At 50.8% G+C, this 26,796-nt stretch overlaps 1 protein-coding gene across 1 annotated transcript in view; it reads right to left on the bottom strand.

The window, feature by feature from the left end:
• The window catches only part of LOC142564284 (uncharacterized), a 111,913-nt gene that overhangs the window by 43,393 nt on the left and 41,724 nt on the right, over window positions 1-26,796 (bottom strand). The gene's annotated exons all lie outside the window — the stretch shown is intronic.

Raw genomic sequence — 26,796 nt, 5'->3', positions numbered from 1 at the left:
TGGGCACATTAAGGCCAAAAAACAAAGGTGCGCACACACGCAAGTTTACGGCTCCGCTCAGTTACGTCATCAAGCGCAACTCCCCCCCGCCTTGCACACCCTTAGTGGTGTCCCGTTCATTATGCTAATTCTTCGCGCAAGGGGGCGCTCGCTACGGGCGGCGTGTGTACGCGCACGGTGTGCGCCGACCGCTCTGTTGGCGCATGCACGGCCGCCGGGATTTCACGCTTGCGCACATTTTCCTCATCGATTGTGCCGTCGCAGCCTCCCCTGGTCCCTCGGGGAAAGGAAGGGACGGAGGGGGGTGAGTTTAGACGCACGCGGTCGAGCTAAGGGGTGCCCCGATGAGGTCTTCGCACGCGAGTTCTTCTCAGACGCGCAGGACGTGACGCCGGCGAATTAAACAGCAACGGCAAAGTGCGCGTCAAAAAATAAGGCTAAACAGTTGTCATAGACTAAGATTGCGACGTTCGTGCGAGCACGAGAGCTTTATTGCTCGTGTGGTGGAGGTGCGAGATGCGCGCTGCGCTCAAACCAACGTGGTAACGGAATTGCGCTTTCGCGAAAAAGGTCATGAGTGGGTGGAATGCGCTTTTGCAGCAATGTTGACAATGCTGCAGGGCTGACAATCGTAGAATTCTCTAATTCATAGATTTTTTTTGTAATTGTACCTAAGTAGGCGGCCCTTGGATTCCAAGGGAAGGGAAGTGTAGCAGGGGGCGGCAGAAAGTTAGGTGGGCGGATGAAATTAAGACGTTTGCAGGGACAACATGGCCACAATTAGTACATGACCGGGGTAGTTGGAGAAGTATGGGAGAGGCCTTTGCCCTGCAGTGGGCGTAACTAGGCTGATGATGATGATGATGAAGTAGACGGCGTGTACACCTGGTGGTTAGCGGATATGACGCAAATCACAGACCGTGGCCTCCGAGATTTCCAGTACGCCACGAGAGGCGCAGAGTCTCGGAGGTTCCGTGTCGAAACGTATCGCTGGTTTCCGAGCGTTCCGAGTTCTACGCTATTTCCGGCGAGAGGTAATGACGGTTTCTCTTTTTTTTTTTTCTCTTTCTTTGGTAGTTTGGTAGCAAGCTTTTCGTGATGTATCTCAAACGTCAAATTTTGCACGAATGCAGCTCTGTCAGTGCCATCTGAAAGTACGCTTTTTAAGCGGTGTAAAATTTTGTTGCAGTTGACCTCTAACCATTTGCACAGTGCAACAGCATGGAGAGGGAAGAAAAAATGTTATAAAGAATTATAAAGCCGAAGATCAACTTGCAACACCGAGAATGAGCAAGGTACTGCTTAACACACATAAACCTCTGTCTCCATTGAACACCTCCGACGCGTCTAGGGACAAAGGGAAGAGGCCAGTGGGAAACGAAAGGGATCCTGCGAAGCTATCCGGGAAAGTATCAGGATGAAAGACTAGTTTGCCGCAAATAAGATATATACAAAAAGGAAGACACGTAGACAACGACACGCACGTCTGTGCATCTTCGCATTTATGTTTGTACTGTCCACGGCAAATGTGTCTTCCAGCAAATACCAACTAGCTATAGGCCAAGAAATAGTTCTCTTGAAACACCAGGGATCCATTTCTGGGCTTCATTTTTTATGCAGATCGGGTCTATTAGTGGACGTGCCGAATAACAAGGAAAAATATGGTTCCAAGTGACTACGTATGTATACGTACGAGAAACGGTCAAAATTCACACTGTCGAAAAGGTTCACGGAAAAAGGCTGCGATAGCTTCCTTGCATAAGAAGCGACATGCTATATCGGCCAGAACGAAATGCCTATTGCCTCCGATTATAGTAGGAAGCCAGGTTGCCCGTCATCACCATCAGCAGCAGCAGCTTATCTGATGTCCACTGCAGGACAAAGGCCTCTCCCCGCAATCTCCAATTACCCCTGTCCTGCGCCAACTAATTCCAACTTGCGCCTGCGAATTTCTCAATTTCATCACCCCTAGTCTTCTGCCGTCCTCGAACGCGTTTCCCTTCTCTTGGCACCCGTTCTCAGAGGCTGAGGGTGGAGCAACGAGGAAGACGCATACATGCATAAGAAGCGAGCCAAAATGACAACGAGGCAGCTGACGGGAGATCTTGCCCCGATGGAGCTCGTAAGGTCTAGACTATAGACGAACTGTTAGTCGATACTGCAAGCACCATCACATGCTCAGGCTCACGAGCTGTGGAGTTTGACGAAGCTCGGTAACTGACGAAGCTCGATAAAAGTCACATGAACGCGCATTTGGATAAAAAGCCAGGAACTACATCTAGCAGCTTGCACCCATAATACACCGGTAACAGTAGTGGTTATTACGAAGTAGTTCTGCAAATATCAATGAGACTGCGCAGTGTGACGTTCTACAACATCTAAGGAAAGCATGCGTAAATTGTGTTCACGGTAAGAAGCAGAGTTCCTCTTATCCGCTGCCTTTCTGACTGTCGTCAACCCCTGCCGACACACGACAAGTTTTCAAGCGATTGTTGAACCCTGGCCTGTGATCTACCAATAATGCCGTCCTCCACCAGTGTGCGAAAGGTAGGGCTTCCTGCTGGGCCACTTGGTGTTGAGACGCCGTCATGTACAAATCTCCAGAAGAAAAGAAAACGAAACAGTTGACAACGTTTCTCAGAAATACTGAATGCAGGACAAGTGCTGGACAAAACGGAAATATAATCGCATCTCCTGTGTACCCTTATCTTGACTGCTTTCTTGTTCCACACGAAGCGTCATGCTGTTCATGTCAAGTGTCGACCTTCAAAATCAACAATGAAGCGCTCTCTCAATCTAGCGCGCCTTTACGACTACGTTTCGACTCCCAGCACCTCCCCTTCGAGCCACTCGTTTCGACAGCGGGTTATTTGACAACCGGTAACAACAGCCCGCGCGCGCGGCCTCTCAACAGGGAACACGACGGTAGCGCTGCAAACGGCGGCGCGTGCAGCTCGCGCCTTCGCTGATGGAGCGGTTCGCGGGGGCAGCAGCAGCTCGCAGCGGCCTCGCACACAGCGGGACGCCATCACCGATGCCGGCGGGAAGCCGCCAACGAGCGCAGCGGGGGGAGAAATCTCTCCTCTGCCTCCCACGTCGCAGCTAAGACCAGATAAGCATAACCGACCCGGTCGCACTCCTCTTTCCAGCGCGGGCGAGAGCGCCGGCGGTAGGCGAGATATCGATTGCTGCCGAAGCAGCCGACTGCTGAGTGGCTTCTGGTACGGCTAGGGGGAGGGGCCAGTCCCCGGGTGTCGCTCTGGATGGAGATCGAATGTCTCCAGCGCGGTGCAGACGGCGGTGGTGGCTGCTGCTCGGGGTGGGGGACACAGAGCAACGCCTTTCGCCTGCTCTTCTTACTTTACTGTTTTGCTCTTCCGTTTCGGAACAGACGCAGAGCGCATGCGCGACTCGCTTGGAGAGCCGGCCGGCAACAGACTACTCCGCGGCAGCACGGCACAGCCCGGCCCCACGACACCACCGCTGGCGTCCGCCTTTCACGGCAGTCAGTTCGATCGGCGAGATGCGAAACGCGAAGGCGTCAGCTGCAGCCTCCACAAGCGTGTTCCGTGCTATGTGGCGCGCGCGGAAGGCGGGAACTGCGATGCACGCTTGTCGGCTCGATCTGAAGAGCGACGCCACGTGGCAGGGGCAGGATGGACGCTGGACAACTTGGTGTGATTCCGCCAGATTATACGCATACCGGCTAGAAACTTTGACGACTGACTGACGTGAAATACAAATCAGTTTAAACTGGTAAAGTACATTGACCCGCAACTGCGTTTCTTTGTCGCAAAACCGTTGACTTCAAGCTGAAAAAATAAAGGGCAGGCAATTTTTTTTCTTCTATCCGCATGCCTGTTTGCCCGGGAGCACGACAGAATGCAGTATACATAGGGAACAGTAGAACTTTCCCTTAAGTTCGCTTGAGCACTACGATGTGGATGACGTCAGCGCGACGTGGCCGATTTTCCTGGAACCTTTCAGTACTTCAGTCGTTTTTGATGCACGGACAATTGACAAAAGTAATCACCTTTGAGTCTAAGCTCACTTTCAAGAGTAGCGTATGAATAGTTCATAATTGATAAGAACTGGAGCAGCTGGTGTCATAAGCTAAACGTCACCAAGAATCAGTGCAGAAATTACAAGCTGCCGGCGCACGACGGCATTTACCAAGCGTCTAAGCGCGGCAAGATGTACAATATATCGCAGAAGTGCAATTATAATGCTCTACATCTATATAAGCTAAGTAGCGGGGTTAATGCATAAAATCTGTTAATTATGCAAGTCACCGTGCTTAGAGGGACGCGTGCAAAAACGTATGTTGCCTACCAAGAACGCTTCAGTGGACGGTCTGCTGTTAATTATATCTTCAGAATGCACGCACCCTGGTGCCGGAAATCAAGCCCTCCCTTCTTCGCATTCCGCTGTGTCTTCATACTTGGCTCAGTATTCTCTCAATCGGCAAGGACAGTAACGACGTCGCCATGCACAACCCACTCCCGAAAAGAAAAAAAAAAAGGCACAAGGTACGGCAAGTTGCAGGACCCAAGTTGCCGCAACCGATAGCGAGGCATGAGCAAATGCAGCGACGCCTCGCCTGGAGGGACAAGCCACGTTATTAATCACACGAACTGGGAACCGCTCCCATTCACGAGGAACAAGCACGCTGCTTTCGATCGTGCAATTGAAAAAAGAAAGAAGAAGAAAGAAAGACGACAGATGCGAGCGAAAGACAGCTCCTTCGTCTTCGTCGCGCGCAAATAAGAAACTACCTGCTCTGCCAACCCCCGAATATTTCGAGGTAAGGTGGGGGAGGGGCAGCTGGTTTTGTCCAAGAAACGGGTCGCAACGTCCCAAGAACGCGCCAGCTACGGCACGAATGGATTCCTATACACACGCCGAGACCACCATCTGCCCACGGTAGCCGCCATGTCATTAGCAGCTCTCATTACAACCGCCGCCGCTTACATGCCACGGTTGTCGCGTTCGCTTAACGCAACCCTAAATCAAGGCCCATAGAAGACTCTCTTCGCCCTCCGCTTATTCAGTATGAGGAAGCCGGTGAGGACGGAAAAAACAGGAGGCCTCGCAGTAAGGGTGTCTCTTGTATTACCAGTGCATGGTATAGGTGTATGCAAGGACTGCGTAGCGCAGGTGTGAACGCCAAAGGAAATGACCGATAACAGTTAGCCTTTCTCTCTGTAACGTAGTCGTGGACGGCTGCGGTGCAAACAGAAGGAACGACGAATGAATGCAACGACGAATGAATGGCGAATCTCCCTGAGAGAGAAATGTAGATGACCGGATGCCACGACGTCGTAGTCCTAAAGAGCATGCAACTATCTTCGACGCGGCATTGACAAAGACACGTCCCTTTGTCGAAACGTCGGCTGCTGGGATTATACATGGGGATCTAACTTCGTTTAGGTCAGTAAATTACGCGACTGGATTTGCGCCAACCGCGCCGTTGGCCACCGCGCCCCACCCATTCGATTTACTAATGATGTCTCCTGCTTATTATCGTCTTTAATTATCTTCCTGCCAACAGGACACGTAGGTATCTTATAATTCGTGGCGTGCGCAACACGAAAGCGAACTCCACGAAAATAAAGAAAAGCGTGTTTTATGGCCGTTTTTTGGGCCAAAGGAGGCTTCACTGAAGAGCACGCCCCTCGCGCGTTTCCTGCAGCGCGAGGTGGTACGCTGACCGCCAGTCGCGGCCAAGAGAAACAGCGACAGACATCCTGTTGAAGAACCGCGAAGCACAGACGGGCCCCCCTCACAGGTCCTACGGTAAACACGATCGATCAGCGATCGGCGTGTCGTTTCCGGAACAACAGACGCACTCCCACCCCGACTAACACTGTTTACGGCGGGATTCCACTATACTGCCACGAGTGCCAAGCTCACAGAGAACAGCTTGAGCCGATGTCTGAATGACGGGCCGGACGCAAATAACTGCGCGAGCCGTCACGCGTGGCCACGTCCTTCTATGCAGAACAGCGCAGGCTCCGGTTGCAAGTCTATATACAGTCCCTGCTCGTATTTCGACGCGTCGCGCGGCAGTGTCAAAGCATATGTCGTAAAGGGTCGACGACACGTCCAGAATCATCGTGCGACGGCAGGAAAGGAGATTGATCCAGCAAAAGGAAAAGTACAACATAGTGCAGACGGGGATGCGTCGATCATGTGTGGGCCGACGACACTGAACGATCCGGAAGTCCCTGTCAAATGACTAGTGCACACATCAAGATCCGTTCGTTCTTTCGTTATATCCTTATTTTACATGTTAGCAGCAATGACTTGAATCTCCTTGCAACATGCGTTTATGACCAGCAGTGAAAGCTAAAAAGTGTGCCACGAACAAAAATATACGCATGCTTTAGGCTAAGTGAACGACACACTGTCGTTTAAGATACTACTTAACTGGCATAGAAAAATTCTCGTGATGATGGTCTGGCGACTCTCGTTCTATATTTGGGAGCTTTCAGTGAAGCTGAGCAATGAAGCTGTATAGTTTGAATACAAAGCTTCGCACAGGCTGTGATCAGCTCAGGTCTGATCCGGAGTATAACCGCACATCGCCTGTAGCAGAGGAGTACGCCACAGACAAGATCAGCCACCTCACACTAAGCCGCGGTGGATATAGTACGCAAAATCCCAGCACACTCACATGATCCAAAATTATCTTCTCTCTCTCTGTTTACCCCATACCCCCTTCCCCCAGTGCAGGGTAGCAAACCGGACGTGCGTCTGGTTAACCTCTTTGGCCTTCCTGTCTTCTATTTCTCTCTCTCTCTCTCTCAGGCAAGGTATCACTCGTCTACCGGATCGGCATGCAACGTGGCAAACCGCACAGCGATAAAAGCTCGGCGGAATAACGGATCTTTCGCGCTCATAACGGAGCCGCGCGAAACCGCACCGGTTCGTGCGGGCGCATCATAATCGAGCGCTTACAAACCCAAACAGGCGAACGCACACACGTACATAACGTCACGCACAACGGCGATCCGGCGCATTGCAGTCTCGCCTGGTCTTGTAATGGTGGCCTAATGAGCCGCTCTAAGTGGACCCTCCGTAAGCATCGCCGAAGGGGGGACCCCGTCGTTTCTTTGCCCCGTCTGTCGCTCTCTCTCTCTCTCTCTTGGATTGCCGTCCTCCCCTCATCCGCAGCGTCCACTTGTTTTCTGTTTTTCCTGCGAGCCTTCGTGCATATGCATAGGGTCGCCCAGAAGCCGCTACACTTTCGAGAGGGAGGGGGAGACAGGGACACCCTCCGCTTTTGCCCAAGGACACGTCTTGCCGCCGGGCATGGGCAGCGAGCAAGCACCACCGTCCGCCCGTATAACCAAGGCGGTCAGGCATGCATGTTGACGCCAAGGATCGCCTCCGGCATACTGTATACACAGCGGACGCCGGAAAGAGAAATGCGCAGCCTCAGTACTCAGTGCTCGAAACAAAGGGCATGTCTTCGTTCGCAAGCCAGCTTTAACGCAGCCGTACAGCAGTTCCAGAGACTCTCCGAGCTGCACAACAATATAAGAGGACCCTTGTCGAAAGTCGTTGCCGTAGGCTGTTTCTTTTAGTAGGCCTTCGATAGTGATAATCGCCTCGCCATCGTGACGGCCATAAAGGTTCTAAAGAAGAGAAAGCGCTTCCACCAGTTAAGAATCGTGAAACTTCCAAACAAACAAACAAACAAAATATGACGATACAACTAACTGCATCGCAAGAACATCGACGAAGCGTGTGCAGCGAAGGGTGAGTAAGCTATACAGGGTGTCTGAGCGAATAAGTCCATTTTTTTTAATTGTCTGTGGCAGATGACACAATTCTAGTCCATGAGCTGGTCTACTGAAAAAGGCGGACATTACTTGCACAAACAGTTGAAGTGCATAATCGACAAATTAAAAAAAATTCTAATTAAGCTTTTTGTAGTTACCGTATGACACATGTTGCAATTTACAAATTCTAGCAGGTGAGAATGCAAAGTATATCCACTCGAAAAGAATTGTGTGGATGACACCATTTACGACACATGCGGAGTCAAACTTGCGGTAAAAATGCACTGCGGTTCCACTTAAAGCGCATAAGTAACTGGAACGCCAATGCATTTCTCCGCAAGTTCGGGAATTAATATCCCGAAACTGGCGTCATCCTAAGAATTCGTTCCAAGTAAGATCCGCCTTGCGAACTCCCCGGCTAGAATTTGTCAATTACAATGGGTTACATAAGGCAATTAGTTAAAACTTTATAGTTAAAACTTCTGATAGTGTTAGCCGAAGCACCCGGTATATCGCATATATCGCATATGCGGGTGCTGAATGTGTACCTCTTTTTTTTTTTTTTTTGCAATGGAGACGCATTGCAATGGAGACCTGGTGGGCAGTGCTCTCGAAAAACCAGTTGCGTTGCGCCCTGCGGGGAGTAGCCAGCCAGACTGAGTTTATCCTCCTGTACTGGTCACTTCTCGGCTGGTTAGCGTCACCTGTGCATTTACCTATGTGAGTCTGGCAAAGGCACCACAGAACGGATAGCCAGCTAGTCATGGCGTCGTCCGTAGCGACTCCGCGACTCTCTCTCTCCAGCAGCAGCCAAGTGCTATACGTCTACGAGGGTGGCTAACGTTGCCCGCAACCGCGCCTATTGTTCGCCGTGTCGTGTTTGTATGTGCGTAGCTCGCAGTCACGCGGCTTGGCTTGGCTCTCTGCGCTGAGGCGGCGAGCGAGCCGGCGTTTCTGTTGGGGCCCCCCCATCCGTGAAGCGGCGAAAACTAAATTTCGGATGGCTGACTCTGAAAGCAAACTGTGTCAGACCGGCCTGAAGCACTCGACCCTCTTATACTCTGCGCCGCCAAACATGAGAGCGAAAGCATATGTACACTCTTCCGTACGGTTATTTCTTTATTTCTTGCTTTCTTCCGTGCTTTTCGACAAACCCAAAAGAATAGGGTGGTATTTCTTTTCTCTATTTTTTTTTTCTGAGTATGAGGAGAGTTTCCCTGCGTCCATTCAGAGTCGAGCCCAGATTAATGGTGGTGTGAGTCAAGTGGGCGTTGAGGCACTGTGTATAAGCATACGCGAATTGAGCTGAAGCCTGAAGCCTTGCATAAGCTCTCGGCGTGACGAGCCAGGAATGGCACAGAACCCCTTGTATACGTTGTAGTGATTCGGAAAAAGAAAAGACAAGAAAAAATTAGCTTGGTCATGCTAATGGTTCTGTTCTTGCGTAAGTTCGAAATAGTGCTGAACACCGCTAGTCGGCACAACCGTGGGTCACTGCCCGATCCACTGGGGTTCCGCCAATATTTTGGTTCATTGCACTCTTCATCGAGGTCAGAAGTCCAAGGTCTTTTTTCTTTATTCTGTCGATGTAGCTTTTTCTGCCCGTCTGTTTCCAGTTTTACTAACAAAGCACTGGTGGACCTATAGACCTTATAAAAAGTGATCTTTGTCGTTTTCTTCTTCGCGCGTCTTGGTCACATTGCAAGGTTCATGCAGCCGGAGAGCCTCATACATCTCTTTTTTTTTTGTATATGTATAATTTTAAGAGGCACTTTTGGCAATACACTGGTGTGCACTCAGCGTCACCTTTGTGTAGAGAGCGAGAACGGCGGCCTCAGGGGCACTCGAGAGCCAGCCATCGACGTCAAACGGCAGTTATTTTTTTTTTAATTGCGACAGCGTGCTTTCTGGTATAAAGAATTATTTACACGTGTAGATACACGCCAGATTCTCGGAGGAAGTCCAGCAGTGTCCGGTGGTGGGTGCCCACGATCCAACTGTTGACTACTGGTGGTCGACCTGGGGGTGGTCCACATCAAAGCAGGTGTTTCTGGCAGAGAGCGTGCAGAGGGGGGCAAGTCCAGAGGAGCTGCCCAGTGTCCACCTCGCAGACAGGAGCGAGACAGAAGGGGGCAGGAATCGCGTCTAACGGCAGTTGCTGGACCCAAACGTGCCCAGCATAGCTACCGTTGCAGGTCGGGCCCAGCAGCGAGAGTTAGACGTCGTTGGCGGCAACTACTGTCGGAGGAAGCTATCCTCGGCCCATGGCCTGACACTGCAATTTAAATGCGTGCAACAAAAGTATTGTTGAAGTTTCTGCAGGACACCAAGCTCGACGAGCGGCTCTAGCTAGGCAACTGTCTCATGTACATAAGCACTCACCACTTCTCTTATCATCATCATCCATTCCAATACTTTCACTCCCCTTCCGTCTTCCCCAGTGCAGAGTAGCAGACTAGAGCGCACTAGCTCAGGTCGACCTCTCTGTCTTTCCTATCAATAAATTCTATTCATTCATAGACGTCGTTGGCTGCCTCCGGAGCGACGCGGAGGCCGCCGTCCACGGTCTCTACACAAGGGTGACGCCGACTGTACATGTATACGCGCAGAAAATATAGACGATTTCTGTGTTCTTGTGCAAACATTTAAATGAACTGTATACGAACACATTTCGGCGTCACATCCGGTTTACTTAGCGGTACGTCCCAGCCCACTGTAGACAAAGGACGAGCCTGACTCACGAGTTCCGTTACCGCGTGCACATCAGCCGACTCATGCGTCTTTCTGCCACAGTCTTTCGCAAAATGCTGCACGTCCAAGTGCCAAATATCACTCGAGTGCCAAACGAATATAGCGCCGATATAAGACGTACAGCGCAAGCACTAGAAGCACGGCAAGCCAGAAACGACCAGAGGGTCTCAAAGAACGGGAAGAGGCGCGCGCGAGCACCGTTGCCGGCATAAATCACACCGCTCTCGCTTGAAACGCGAGACGACCGCGGGAGGCAGCAATCATCCAATTAATGAGCTCACCTTCCCCCCTTTCCTTGATGCAAGTTTCTCGCAACGCCAGCGAGCTCGCCCGTGGCAAACCAACCGTTAACGCCCTGCGCCGCGGCACTGAGCAGCCCACTGGCTCCCCACGGCCTCCGCCGCCAATGACAACCGCTGTGTCAGTCGCTGTTACATCCGCGGACAGCTTTCTTTGGTAGGAGAAGTAACGGAGGTAAAGCGCGCACAAGTAACAGCGCTCCCAAAATTGCCCCGCAGTCTCACTCAAGTTTGTTTAAACTTCGAAACGTAGATGATGATGAAGGTGATGATGATGATGATGATGGTGATGATCTATAAAACATGTCGGCCATGACATGTTTCCGGCTCCGTAGTCACTTTCGGTGCATGCAGCCAGCTAAAGCGGAGCCTTCGAGATCTGTTTCTGTTATTTAGAGGACACCATAGAAGAATTATATTCAACTAAAAAAAAACAGTTCAATGATTAACGTGTCTACTCTTTATGCGGGATGTACCGACCATTTACCTATAACTGGAAGGTATATTTCGTCGTCTCGGCCTGTGCTTCCCCACCAGAGATGTTGTCAAGAGGATATAATGCACTTGATGAAATAGATGGGAGGCAGTGGGGTGACGGAACCCTGATGGGTGACTTGCAGCACTGTTCCAAGTTGGTGCCCTCGATCTTCGAGTTTCAACCCATCGCCGGTGCTAGGGGGCACCCATTATGGACTCACGGGACGTTGTGAAACCCACTGGAGACCGCATCTACGCGCCTTGTGAAGCTGGATGAGGCGCCTCACGCAGCGCCATCTAGCGTCCATCGTGACTAGCGCAGGACGGTAGATAGCGGCTTTGATGGACCACAACGCCTCCGTCTCGCGGTTGGAGGTATGTTCAGGGCCCGAGTTAGGTCCTAGTCCCCTGCTAGGCACCCACTAGCACTGGCTATGACTGCACGAACCCCCCTGCACAGTGATGAGGATACAAGTTAGAATTTTAGTTGAGCAGTAAGGTTTACTCATGAGACAGAGAGAAGGTGAGACTAGGTGAACTACCTGCTTGACTTAACTATGTCCAATCACATGCACCTGCCACATGTAGAGGGACAACTGGTGGAATATAACGGAAATGCACGCTACGCGGCGCGCACGTTCCATCGCGTGTCAGTCAAATGGAACGATACAATGATAATGATGATAATTTATTCGCATCACCTTTCAAGCCGGGTAGTGACATAGTCAATAGCTAGCTTGATTGATTTGACAAGTGGCACGATACGATGGTGCTGATGACGATTTATTGGCATAACCTCTGTAACGCGGAGGTAACAAAGTCACCTAGCCGGCTTGATTTAATCAGATACATAATATATATTTTTTTCAAGCATTCTTGCATACATCTCCATAAACTTCTTGTTTTCAAACCTTCTTTACCGACCTTCTACCCCTACGTGGGTATCTGCTACGTGGCGTTCTATCTGGTGTAATAATTTGCAACTGCAATGCAAAATGTTCACGTATCGACGCTACGCGGCGCGCATGTCGCATCGCGTGTCTCCTCACGCGCAAGGACAGCGTTTATAGGGCATTTTCCAGCTGCATGCTAGCAAGCGCGGGCGTAGCTCACGGGTGGAGTAGTTTGACTCCCACGAATCGCGCTCGGGTTAGATCTCGGTGGGAACTGGGGTTTTCTTTTTCTTTTTTCTCATTCCCGGCAATAGCTGCTACGCACACGGGACACTGGCGGCGGAATCGGGGGCGGACACAATCGCCAACCGAAATCGCTATTGGAATGCGCCCATATAGCAGCTTACGCTGTAGACGTATTTGGCCTGGCGTCAGGACGCGCATTTGCTTCGCTGCGTATACGTGTGGCTCGCTTGTCGGCTCAAGTCGCCTCGGAGTCTGAGCAGCTCCTTTCGCTTTCGTCAACGAATTGTTGTCAAAAGTTGACAAATTGTTGCCAAATTGTAAAAAAAAATTGTTGAAAAGTTGTTGAAAGGTTGTTGACAATTTGTTGAAAAATTGTTGACGAATTGTTGACTCTCGTCAACAAATTTTCAAAAAGAAAACCAGATGCATACACGCCAATCCTGTCACTACGCTCTAGCCTCCACAGGGAGAATAAACGTCACAGACGCGTGCAGACGTATGCCATATGGCAAGACCGTCAGGAGCTGTGGAGGCGGCCGACGCTGGCAACAACTTTTCCTACGTGCGTGGTTGCCCAATGATTGCTCGTCGCTTTCCCTTTCCTGTAAACTGTGTATATGTGTATATGTGTTCAAAACAAATAATAATAATAATAATCCTTAACTCTCGGTATTTCTATCATTTACAGGAAAAGGAGCGCGTAAAGCAGCTCAGGCACTTTAGGCATCGTTCAGAGTATGTGATCGGCGCGTATTCGGCGAGAGATACACGATATGACGTTTTCCTTTTCGGTCCCATATTCTTATACGCTTATGAATTCTGTTGGTCCCCAAGCAAGGAATAAATTGCGGCTGCTTCTGCACGTTTCCGGCTCAGTCACCTCTGGAAGCCATGGCGCGGAGGGGTGGTGAGTTAAACGGTGCGCATCTAATCGGCAGCACGCAGTTGATGCGCGGCGCTCACCCGGATTTGTTTTCCAGGAGAAAATATGAACATCAGAAATACTACGTCGCATTGACAATGAGGCATAATGTATATACCGCTTAGTGCTAGATGTTAAGTTCATTTCATCGCTTTATTCCTCCGCGTTTTGGCAGGTGCGAAACCATCGCTAGTATAGCAAATTACGAAGATTCATTGCCTGCTTCGATGAACTCAAACCGAAGGCGCTGTCAACCTCTGCCGGACTATTTTAGCAAAAACACGTGCGCAGGAGCTCCGCCACTTTATAGCTTTTCGGTTTCCTTCCACCAGCGCAGAAATTTATTCGTTAGTGTATACAAGCGTGCATTCGCATTGGCGGAGTAAGCCTGTCACAGGTAGACACCGATACGGACTTCGGAAGACAATATACAACCTTCTTTTTGATTTGTATACTAAAAACCAGGGGAGCGCTGAAGTCTACTTTTATCTTTTTTTTTTCGCTACTTTCACTACACTTTCATTGCACTGTTTTCGAGTAAAGCCTAAACCCAAAGGGGTTGTTGACAACTCCTATAGGCGGGTGTACGTAACAGCCTGGTCTCGCGTTCGACAACATTTTCGAGAGCTACGGTACAGCCGTCGACTGAGTACATCTAGTCTGCAACCACAGCTGCCTGACAGGGGAATATGGCCAGGAAGAAGGTGCACTTTAAAGGGATTGGCCGTATACCTTATTATGGTGATACACGTATATATACCTAATATGTATCTGCTGAACGCCACGACAACTTCTACGTAGTAGCAACTAAAATCCCTGTCGGCGGACGTGTCAGCAACACGAATGAGCCCTCACAGCTCCTATATCGAGGTACATGAGAACAACGTGTATGTCAGCACGTTGCCAGCTTCTCACGAGGCAATCTAGGGTGTCGCAGTTTTCTTCGCATACTGGTTTTCTCAGGGTATCGAACCCGGGAGCTCGCCTCGCGTGCATGTAGCGGTGGGAACTCAACCGCTGGAAGCCAAGCGAGATGCGAGAGACCTGCCGAGCCGTCTGTGTGAACGCCGATCCTGCGCCATCGGCGATATTCAGAGCTTCTTCGATCGCGTCCTCACCGACAGTCCACGTATCAAGTGAAAAAGCAAGGCCTGTCGCTTTGTTACCAGTCGTCCATGGGAAACCTATCCTGGCCACATGCAGTTCTCTTGGGAAAGCAAAGCACCTCGTTGCGTCGTAACAGATCCGAACTAGTTTGACGACGGGCAAAAAAATGTATCACCCAGTTAAATAAGTAGGCAGCCCGAAATAAACGCCTCCCTCTCCCTCGGATCTTGTCGAGCGACTGTTTCTCAGGTCCATGTGGGCAGTCCCTGACATGCGCCGCCACGCCGTCTTTCCTTCTCGCTGTACGACGCTGACGGCCCGAAGCAACGTTCTCAGATATATCGACAGGCATATCGCTTGCGTAATCAGAGAGCAATAATTAACGGCAGTTCGAAGCCCCTCCGGTAGCGCCGCTCACTGCGACCAACCAAGAAAAAGTCGGTTCTCGCCGGAGGCCTTACAACGTACAAGACACCGCAGCGAATCTGGATCACACGGCTGAGCTGCAGAGATGCGACCCCAGATATCGCGACTAGAAAGGAAGGAACGGAAAATACTTGGCGTGCTAAGGACGCTCTCAGCGGCTGAGCCGCATCGTTGGCGATCTTTAACACGAGGTCCTGGGTTCGAGATATATATATATATATATATATATATATATATATATATATATATATATATATATATATATATATATATATATATATATATATATATATATATATATATATATATATATGGTCGCGGGGGCCGGGGGGTTTTGTTATGTGAACATTCTGTGAAATTTGTCGTTATGTAGCCTTTATCAAGCATAGCAGCTTTTTTCTCTTGCTACCGTTTCTGCATGTAATAGAAACAAACGAACTTCAAACACTCATGTGGCAAGGTTCTGGCATACCGGCAGAGCCGTGACGATGCAGTTGCATGGAAAACAAGATGCTGTCCCTCCAGTCCTTGATACTCTGTGGCGTGGCGACGCAATATCATGGGCCAATGGTGGCTAAGTGGTTGAGGCATATGCTGCCACACGGCAGCACGTCGTGGGTTCGTATTGCGACGCAGGTCCATGAGATACGAATACCACGACGACACGGTTATGCCCAGAAAGTACTCATCGATTCCTCTTGGTGTCGTGAAAGCTGCGCTGCGTCAAATAACTCGCAATAGGGACGAAAACGATCGACTTTAAATTCTGGCCATGCCCATCACAGCTCCACAAGATCGTCTCACGGCGCTTCCTTTCTTTTTCTTTCTTTCTTTCTTTTTTTTTGAATTTTCTTTCTTTTTTTTCCCCTCAATGCGGCATGTAATGTCTAAGTGTAAGTGCTTGATTTGCCGTTCGGCCCGCTGAAACAACTGCGGCTGGGGCAATCCTGCCAACGTATTCATGCTATAGAGTGACGCGCATGCAAGCTCGATCACATGCACACGCGCGCACGCAATGCACGAGGGGGCACATTTTCGCGTCATGACTTCATTACAGCCATGCGCAGTACAACACGGCCAGACCACATTTATCTCTCTCTCTGTCTCTCTCTCTCTCTCTGCATGGAGGGTTTTCTTATTTTTGTTTTATATTTACATTCTGCGCGCGTGCCATTTCACGAGCGACGTGAACTGGGAACTGCGAGCCCTGAACCACGCAGCAACAGGGCGTCATGTACACGTGGAAGCCAATCCTGTGACCTCTCAAGAGAGAGGGAGAGAGAGAAAAAGACAGCAGATACATAAATACCCGCCATCGTGTGGCGAAGCGGCCTTTCGCTTTCACGTATACGACACACAGGGCGCACGGTGGCGAGCGCAATCATGGACGGCGGTTCTCCGCGTCTTCATGGAGGCTTGGGGGGAGAGGGGTCAGAATGTAACACCTTTCGCGTTAACTCGTCGCGATTATGCGTCGCCGGCCGTTTTGACTCCCGCTCTGTGTAATCCTCGTAATCGATTCCGAGCCACGATGATTGGGCCGTAATTGGGCGCGCGCGCGCGCGCTCGTAGCACACATTCATTCTCCGCGCCAAGTACAGATGTGTGCCGCTCGGAAGGATAAATCCCGGCGGCTCAATTTCGCCCATCGTCGCGGGCACGATCTCTCCTCTGCGCGAGCGATTACAAGCGTCTCAAAGCGCTACAGCTTGCATCACGAAGGAAGGCGAGACCGGAAAGGTTGTTATTCGCTCGTACCGCTAGGCGTGGAAGCCTGCGCGTTCCTTGCGATGCCGGTGTTACACAGAGATGAGCCGCTCGGAGTCTCCAGATATTTTGTTTCGGAGAACGCGTAACGAGTCCGTAACCAGCAGCGCCGACGACGACGCCGCGTTCGTAATTTTGTATGCACACGGCAACCAGGTGCTGTAAACGTTCGTAATTGCGTTATACTGCGTCCGCGACCAGTTACGCGCACGAGCCCCGGTGGTTACCGCTCCAATCAACACACAGGTGATAACTGCCCAAAGGCTTACTCGTATAGTCCACACGTTGCATGCGTGCGGCATAACGGCGAGCTGTGCGCGCGTAATTGCATCGATGTATCAGCGGCTTGTTAGTTACACGCGAGCCTGCAGCAGTTACAGCGCTGAATTAATATACTAGATAGAAGCGGACGCACCTGCCTCCTCGGCAAATTTATTAGCGCTGCCCTGTGAGAGACTGCCGCGTCGAACGCCCCGGACGGGCTGTTATTACTTTGCATAGCGCTGCGCCGCAATTGCGGTTAATTTTGAAACAAAGAGAAAGCTTTTCGACGTTTCCGAGTCGCTGCAAGTGCGCGAGTGATGCGAGGCGACCGTTGCGCGGATGACAACAGCTTCCGCGGTGTTAAGCAACTGCATCGAGCTTTCAGCACGGCGATGCCGACTGCAATTTGCGCACATCGTCGTGGTTAACACAGTGATCTGCTCGCGCGCACCAATTTCAAGCGCGGATGGCTCTTTCTTCTCTTTTTTCCTTTCCACAACAGATGAAAGATCAGCGACGTAAAAAAAGTCATTTCAAGAAAGCCATTTCAAGAAAGTCATGTCTCTCGATACACACTTCTGTCGATATCTCTGACGTCATAGGGATCTGGTGCGAGAGCATCAAGATACAGTGCCACCTCCCTTGTCGTTTCTACGTCATTATTGCGTAACCAAGCCTCCCCTATAGTGGAAATTACTGAACTGATTCTTAGTGTAGAACTATAATTTATAGATATAGTTTTCCTAACCAACTTTCCAGCATCCCTTCAATCACAGTGCGTGCACGTGATGCAATGACCGATGCGAGCATGGGTAGCTTCTTTGCAACGACGCACAGCTACACGGCTGGTCGTCGTCTATAGCAAAATAATCTCATCTTTCCGATTACTGCTGCGTCCAGTTGACGGAAATGTGGCGTCGCATTATATCGAGCAGTAAAGCACAAGCACTGCGGCCAGTCGTCAGTAAACCGCGGGGACATGGCTGCCCGCTAACGAGCTAGCCGCCAGGAAGAATTCCTCTCGAGCTAGGCAAAATAAAGATGAAATAAAAAACGAAAAGATAAGCACGTACATGATCAAAATGGCGCAGTGTGAGCTCCTCCCTTCCTGAGAAAGAAACCATGCGAAGAGGCATGGCAGGCCACTGCCTCCTTGCTCAAGGCAAGCCGAGCCGACAAAAGACAGAGAGAAAAAGAAAAAAGGCGAAATGCATAAAACAGACGGACAACGCAGCGAGAACAGACGATCCAAGACAAGGCAAAGAAGGACGGCAGCAGACGACCAGGAAAAGGCGACGAGAAGAGCAAAAAAAGAGAAAAGAATAAAGGGTGGCTTCGCGAAGTGCGCGGTGCCCCGTAGCGGATGAAAAATGGGAGTCGAACCTCCTTCCTGAAGAGGCAGCGCGGCGGCGGGGCAGATCAGATTACGTTTCGCGGGTCCGGCGCGTGTTGTGGTGGCTGGCCACGGCGCGGCTCGCCGCGCCGAGGCCGATTCTTCTTCCTATGCCCGACCGCGCGCGCCGGTGCCAGTCCCCTCGTGGCCCACACCGAGCAAAAGCCAGAGGGGGCATTCATTCATTAACGGCGCTGAGAAGCCCCCTTGCAGACCGCTGGAACCGGCCCTCCGCAACCTTTCCCTAGACTCACCCTTCACCCACCCCCTTCCTCCGCGCCCCTCCACCTGTGTACAGCGATCTTTTCTCATCTCCGGGAGATCGAAGTGGACCTAGCCGAAAGCGATCGCCGTATAAATCGTCGTTTCTTTGGCGCCTTCGGGAGAAAGGTGCTATCGCATGTCCGATGCTCACCGAGCCGTGCTCGAACAGGGTTTGCTCGTTACCAGAGTGCGCCCGAATGTTAGACCCCCTTCGCGTGCATTGAGGAGCTTGCATTAAATGAGACGTAGCTTTCTTTAGTGCTGCTTGTTTTCGAATATATTGTTGCGTAACACGCAATTCTTGTTCTTTTTGAAGTAACTATTAGGTATTATATCTGCACTGATTGGACTATAGCAGCTGTATCCACTTTGAACATGATCTATGCATACTACACTGACCACACAAGCGTTTCGATTTAATTTACTATACTGCTTATATTCACTGCTACCTACTGTTCTTGCTTCGTTTAAACGACCAATTCGAGGTGCTGTAAACATTGTATCCCCTGAAAATGTAAAAATATGTATGACTTTTTTCCCTTCTGAGGGGAAGCTAGTAAAATAATTTAGGGCTTTCTTCCCCATCGTTGTCTGGATGGAAAATAAAGTCATAATAAGTTTTTCCTCATTCTCTATAATGATAGACGGGCTCATGTGTAGCTAGAGACAAACCATGCAGAACGTTGGAGCTGATAAACCCTTTTCCCTTTTGATACAACGACTTCAACGGCATGGCGAAGGTAAAGAGAAAATTGACTGCCTAAGACACACTGCGTCGCATGTCACTCATGTTCGTATATATGTTAAAATCCAAATGCGATGACTCCTTTGATTGACGAAGCTATCCTTCTGTTTTGGGAAGGACATCAGAGTGGAAAGCTGTCCTCCATTACACCCGTCGATAAACCCGGGCTTGGCAGCGTTTGATCTTTTTGTTTCTTCAGCGTAAAAAAGAAAAAGAAAGGCAGACGTGATCGATTTTATCGTCGCTTGCAATCCTAATTGAGTTTAGTTTTCATCACCGGACGGCATCTCGCTAACTCGGAAGGAGCGTATGCTTTCGGCAAGTCTCTGGCTACAAACGAACGTGGCAACCGCAAGACGGCGCCCCAGGCGAACGTCGGACGAGGAAGGCGAGCTGCGCCGCGCTGCGGCTACACACGGGGCCAACGAGATTAATGGCCCATGCGCTGATGAAGTGGGCGAGTTCGCAGCTGCCGAAAACACGGCGACGTTCGTACGGCCATGGGATTATGGGCGGCGAGTATGGACACACGCTTGCGCGCAAATCTGATGAACACATTCATCAGGGGGGGGGGGGGGGGGAAGCGAAGCGGCCGCCTCCGGGTGCTCTCTGTATTGCGTTCGGTTTGCATAACGCGCCCAATATTGCATTTCAATTTCGCTTTAGTCATACGCGTATACGACATGCCCGCAAGATGTGACAAGAGGAGAAAAGCGCTGCATGCAATCTGACAAAGGTCAATATCCCGGGTGTAGTTCAGAGCGGTCAATATCCTGGGTACGGTTTACAGTGGGCAGTGTCGGCCGTTAAACGCAAACTCTCCAAATCGAACGGTACATCCCCATCATGAGTACGCGACACAGTGCGCATTAGACTGACCTACGGCCACGTTATGCGTATGTGCGAACACTTTCACTTTCACGCGCTCGAGGTAAAGAAGGAAAAAGCTCGAGATTATAGGGGCGGAGTCGAAAGGTAGGGGCTTCCGACAAACCAAACGTCGTCACGTCGCTTTGCTGCTTTTTCCCGCCATCGATCTCATTTTCCTCTGCTCGGCCGACTTTGCTGCGTGCTCCAGCATGGCGTCCCCAATACGGCCTGTCCGTCAGCGAGCTTTGACGATCGAGAACCCTCGCAGACGCAACACGTCTGTCGGGTTGCCGGCTCCGGAGAAGGAAGGCCGTGCTTGCAAGGGAGTCTCGCAGGAGCCTTTCGGAGCCACAGGCGCCGTATGTAGGCCACGTCTTCTGGTCCCTGCCGCCGCAAGGAGCACGCAGCTAGTCTCACGCGAATGCCTCGGGCGACGGATGATAGCAAGTGGAGCCGGCTTGCGAGACATCGAGCCAGCCGGAAACCTTCCGGCCGTCCGAACACTGGAGAAGCCGGTGGGCCCTTCTTCCGGTGGCGGAAAGCGACAAGCAATGGATGGATGTGGCCGTCTATACACGCAGTGATCCTCCGGTGCTCGAGAATATTTGGTTTTCGGAGAGAAAGCTTTGAGGTAATGGACAGCTGTTTAACGACATGTTAAGAAATTGGAAGACAGCAGTATATGAATGTGACAGGAAATGCGGAATGACGATATTGTGGCGTTGAGATATTTAGAAGTAGAAATAGTGCGTGGCAGCTGGCGAGGAGATACCACGTGGTAGACTATAGAGTTTAGAAGTGCAAGTGCCGAAAAAAGAAAAAAACACAATCGAGAATGGCAGAGAATTAAGCGGTATGATGACACACACACACACACACACACACACACACACACACACACACACACACACACACACACACACACACACACACACACACACACACACACACACACACACACACACACACACACAGTTTGCAGGCATAAGGTGCAGTCTGTTGCTAGGGCAGCAGATGCTCAATTGCAGATCGCTGTGCCATCGTACTGCAGTGGACATAAATGGAACGATAACGACAGCGATTCATTGGAAGAATTCGGAAGCGCGACCATTTAGAAACTTGTCGACGCACACAGCGAAGAAGTCTCAACTTGTGAGTCGACATGAAGACTACATTTGCAAGCGTTGAGCTCTGCCATTGTTGGTGGGACATCTATTCTATTGTTTAGCGCAGACTGTAACTTGAGAAAAGACTTATAGGAGACGAGAGAAGTGCCTGTGTTTGCTTCGTCTTCTGTTCGTTTTTTTTTTTTCACTGGTTTCTGGGCTGAACATTAGAATAGATCCCCTCTGGCTACTCTTGTGCCCCTGTACACGCGTCGTCTCACGAAGCTACGTGTTCCTTCGCAGAGTGGTCGACTAAACTTGAGAGACGTAAGCGAATGCGGAATTGACTGCGCCGTTTAGTATATATAATCAATGACAGCTAGACACCGCAAAGTCAAACCTGACTTCGTGGAGCTCACACGACACTTCGCCAAATAGTGTGATTATTCCAGCCGAGTGCTATATATGGATTGGCGAGTTTATCAATACGAAGAGGCGATTCCCTCAGGGAGGAGACTAGCCACGTTAGAACAAAACTGGCCACTTATTGCGGGACCACAGGCAACGAATGTCCGCGGTATGCAGCAGCCAGTTCAGTACAAGACATCCGCTGGCAACCAGCCTTGTTATTCCGGACGTGTCGGAGGAAAATTCACCACGTAAGTGTATTGCGAATCCCGGCGGCCCTAGTAACAGGGCTATAGCAGAAGGTGCATGTGCAGCAGAAGACGCATGCGAGCCAGAAGTCGTATGCACGACCGAAGGCACGTCTATACATAAGAAGATCTATGGGATGCAGAAACAGACATGACAGCACACGTGAACAGCCCCGTGTTAATCTGAAGACACGTGTACAACAGCAGGGGACAAATCCATGTGTAGCAAAAGACCCACGAATGTACATCGGAAAACCAGAAGTACACATAACACAACGCAGCGTCCGATACGATGTGCGACGCGTCTAAAAGGCATCTCAGAGCCTGCCAGTAACGCGGACGTTGCTTGCTGGTATACGACGCAACAGTCCTTACGCCCGAACGGGCGCCGAATCGACCTATGCGCCTGCTTCAGAGCAAACCGGCAACCAGGCGCACTGAGTTCCGCAGTATGCGGCTTCGAAGTCAAGCCTCAACCCCTCTGGCAGCGCGCCCTCATATCGGGACTCGCTGGAATCAAGAACGCAAAAAGAAAAAAAAAATCCTGGCCGCGCATACGTATATGTATACGGATGTCCGCGGCCGCATACACCGCAGGGCCGGCCTGCGGCAGCCTTCAGCCGTCCGCGGCACGCACGCCGGCATCTCGCCGTGGCCACGCACGCACAGCGCGCGGCGGTGTTGGCCCTCGGCGGTGTTGGCCGAAGCGTGATCGGCTGGCGCGCCGCGCCGTCCGTCGAAGGCGGTTCGCGCCGTTGCATGCGCACGCGTCCGTCCGTGAATTCTCCTGTCTCGGAACCAGCGACCGACGTCAGGGGCGTGTTTGGAAGCTCTCCAGGCAGCCCGGCCGAGGGCCCGGCGCTCTCTGGTTTTTAGCTCGTTTCCTTTCGTTCTTATACTTTGGCGTTCCTCTCTCTCTTTCTTTTTTTTCATTCGCCGCGTTCTTGATCCGCCGGCGAGCCTTGCGCTTGCACTCCTGTTGTCTGCCAGGCGGATACGCAAGAACTGCAACGTCAAGAGGGCCGCCGATCGGACCGTGCAACCTGCCAATGGACAGGACGAAATAAAGAAAGCGAGAGAGGAGAAGCAAAAGAACGAACGTGACGAGAGGAAAGCCAAGAAGATGGACAACCAAAACAGACTCCTCCGCTTGGAGACCTGTAGAGCGGAACGGCGCCGCTGCCGCCGCAAGAGGGCGTCGCATTCGAGATGTCGGGACGAGATGCTGGCTCACTTGGCCGAACCAGCCACGCCAAGGGATGCAGGATATGTTTGTTTGTTTTTATATCTTTTTATTGGGATATAGCAATTATATGGACACTCCAGGCGCATTTCTGTTGTCGGCGTCGCCGTAACGTTCCGCATAAAGTCCAAAGGCGACAACACCGTCGCCGCGCGCACTACGCTGTGTGTGCGAGTGAAAGCTTGCGAGGAGTAACCCGACGATCGCGGCTCAATCTCGCCCGCTCGAAAGGGCGGAAAGCGTGGAGGTAAGCCAGGAGAAAACGCGCCGTCTTCCGTCGCGCGCACGGCGAGGCACCGGGTGGGAGGGGAGGGAGGGGGACGGCGTTCTACTCCAGTTACAACTGCGTATGTGGTTGCTGCACGTGGTCGCGCGGCCGTATCTTGAGAGCGATCTGCGTTGGTCGTTGAGCCTAAGTACGTGTGCCGACGGCTCATAGCTTTGTGCATGCTGTGTGTGCTCTGCACTTCGTTTGCGTTGAAGCGATAGACAGCACGAAGGTCACTTCGCTCGCTGCTGCGGTCGCGCTTCCTAACGCCAGCATTTTGAGAGCGAATGTCTGCGGTCATCGAGTGTGATGTGTTCATATTTGCTGTGCTTGCAGACACCATGCTTGTTAGTTTAGTTAGCAGGCGGATGTTTAAAATTTGACACGAGCGATAAAAATACTATCCTTACTTTGTATGGCTGTCTGCTAATTTGCTATCGCAATCGATGCTTCGCCTTCTGGGCGAAACTCGGGACTTTTTCTCTGAATATGAAAAAAAATTAAATTCACGGATGAGCCTGTTACTTGGTTTCAGCGAAGCTGATTCATACCGAAACTATGCGTCCCTGTAGTAGAAGCTCCGTGAGGTTGATACACATGCTCTTGCGTTGAGTCACGCCAGGAACTTTGTCACTGGTGTTTTTTTAGACTCTCGCACATTGAAATGAAGGCGTTGTTGGCAAAGTAGTAGTATCTTTCACTACCGGTATATTTCCTGCAATCTCGAAATTAAAGGTGCCATTAAATCTAGGGTGTGACGAAACTCGTCTGGTCGTTGATTATCACCACTTATTTTAGTTGTATCGAACACCGACGACAGAAATAAGAGTTTAATAGAAAACACAAAAACGTTCCGACTCCCGTGCCGCAGCCTTTTTGTTCAGAAATAGACTGTGAACAAGGCTCTTGAGAGCCTCCTTCATGAAATCCGAAACTTGTCTTGTTTCTTTTAAGCTTTTATTTCTGTTGTCGGCGTCCATTATTCCACAGTTGTGTCGAAAGTGCCAATGTGCTCAGCTGACTTTTCTAAGAAGGAAATATTTTAGCGGAACAGGAAATGGGCCTCTTTGGTATTTACTGAGCGTGATTTACTGAAGCGCGATAGAACAATTCGTACACTACGTCCACTGTCATAAAGGTCCAAGGAGACGTGAGGATTACGTAAAACGACACCGCAGCTAAAGACCGCAGACGAGATGACCTCGCAGTGTCGTTCACGCCGCGAGCATGCGTAATCGCCGCATCCTCTCCCCAGCTCGATGGTAGCCACAGGGCCCTTCCGGCCCTGCCCGACGCACAGCGCTTCTGTACACCTGAAGGCGCGTCACCCAGAAAACCCAGCAGGACCACTCGGCGAAGTCTAATTCTGGCCGCCAAAGCGGAACGCCCTCTTTTATCGCAGCGTTATCGGCGTCAACATCGCGGCTCAGAAAAAAAAAGCAAAAAAAAGCGAAGATTGTCTCCCGGGACACAGGCTCCGCAGCAACGAGGTACGTAATGCCGGGAGTCAAGAAAGAAGGCAACGGAAACAAGAAGGAAACAAATACGAAACGGAACAAAAGATCCCCGACGCGGCCACCGGCCGACGGAGCAAGGTACGGGCGAGCGACAAAACACACGGCCGGTACCACATTAGGAGGGAAGTCTTTTCCGCTCTGGTTGCAGAAAAAACGCCGCCGAAGGCGTCGGAGCACGGAACGGGCCGTCGACGGACGACGCCGCAACGGACGACTGTACGAGAGAGAGAGAGAGAGAGAGAGAGAGAGAGAGAGAGCCCAGCGGGCACGGCGGCAAAGGAGGCGCGCTACCCAGAAACAAGGCCCATTACTCAGTCTCGGAAAAAAGAAAAAAAAGAACTCGCCGACGGCACTTCTATATGCCTACACCACCACCCTCACCTAAGTCTTCTGGCTACCTCGCGCCACCGCCACGCTTTACCTAAACCGTGCAAGCGTAGCTACGCGGCTCTCCCTAGCTCTCTCTCTCTCTCTCCTGTTTCTAACAATCGCCCAAAACGCGCCGAAAAGAGAGAAACGTCGACGGGTTCGAGACCAAAGCGGGCGCAGCGAAACCATTCGCTTTCATCGTTGCTGCAGCCAGAAAACTCGGAAGGGAAGGCTCATCTTTCTCTCAGCCTCCAACTGTCCTAAGGTGGCACGGGCACGCGCGCGGCCGGGGCAGTCAAGTATCATCGCCATCGTCATCACCATCATCATTATCCGCGTCGTGAGCGCATTGCCGAGACGACGACGGGGCGCCGAAGGAGGTCCCCCGCTAAACCCACTTTTTGTGGGGCCGTATTTATACACCGCTGCAGCAGGGAGCGGAGGCGCGGTGCGGGTTCAAAGGGTTCGGCAGCCAAGTTTACAACCTCCGGATCGTTTTTCTTTTTTCCCTTTTTCTTTCGTTTTCATTCCTTCCTCCTTTTTTTTTTTCGGTTTACGTTTCTGTGTACTTGTGCCCGCTTCAAGGCCACCATAGACGCCGACAGCTCCGCCAGCAAATCGGAAAGATTTGTGCAGCTCTGTATATACAGTGCCACATTATTTCTTTGCGTTTTAGTCTTTCGTGTCTTATGTGCTGCTCCTTTCTTTATCTAAACGAATATTTCGGATACGTCGGAATCTTCCTATATGCCGGATAGCTCCCTTCCTTCACGTCACCTCCACTTCGTCCACGAGACAGTACGGGTGCCCCGCCTTCTTTAATAAGGAAATGCTAGTTCGAAAGCCGCAAACTTGGCTTCTTTTAACGTAAACGATACCCGACGTTAGTAGTAACGGCATCGTGTAATAAAAACGAGGAGTCTACAAATGAACCGTCAGGAGAGCTTCACGCTGTACAGTACCAGTAGATGCCGAAACGCCCTTAAAGGTGACAATGGACCACAGTCTTACAGCCCTTCCGTGTGGCTATATACATGGCCTACGGAGAGCGCACACAGCCAGCCCATGTAATCTCCATAGACTTTACACAGATTTATGATTTAGCAGTTTGCCGTAGACAATCTATAGATAACGAGCAGACTAAAGAATCGCTATGCAACGACTTCTAGTGCTGATGGCGCGGGGAGTAGTCGCGTGGCGTAACATACGCCATTTTGTCTCCTGTTCACAGCTTCTATTGTGGTTCTGGATATGAGCGGATCGAGATAAAGTGCAGTTTTGCTCCGTGCTGGCTGTACAACGATATGGCGGTATTCATGACGTCACTACATACTAGAAACCGATTAAAAGAAGTGCATGCAGGCAGACTTGTCTACATAGGTTTATACATATTTTACACCATATATATATATATATATATATATAT

This window comes from Dermacentor variabilis, chromosome 11 (genome assembly GCF_050947875.1).
Source record: "Dermacentor variabilis isolate Ectoservices chromosome 11, ASM5094787v1, whole genome shotgun sequence".
NCBI lineage: Eukaryota > Metazoa > Arthropoda > Arachnida > Ixodida > Ixodidae > Dermacentor > Dermacentor variabilis.
Note: the sequence above shows the minus strand (reverse complement) of the source record. Positions and strands in the feature narration are given on the sequence as shown.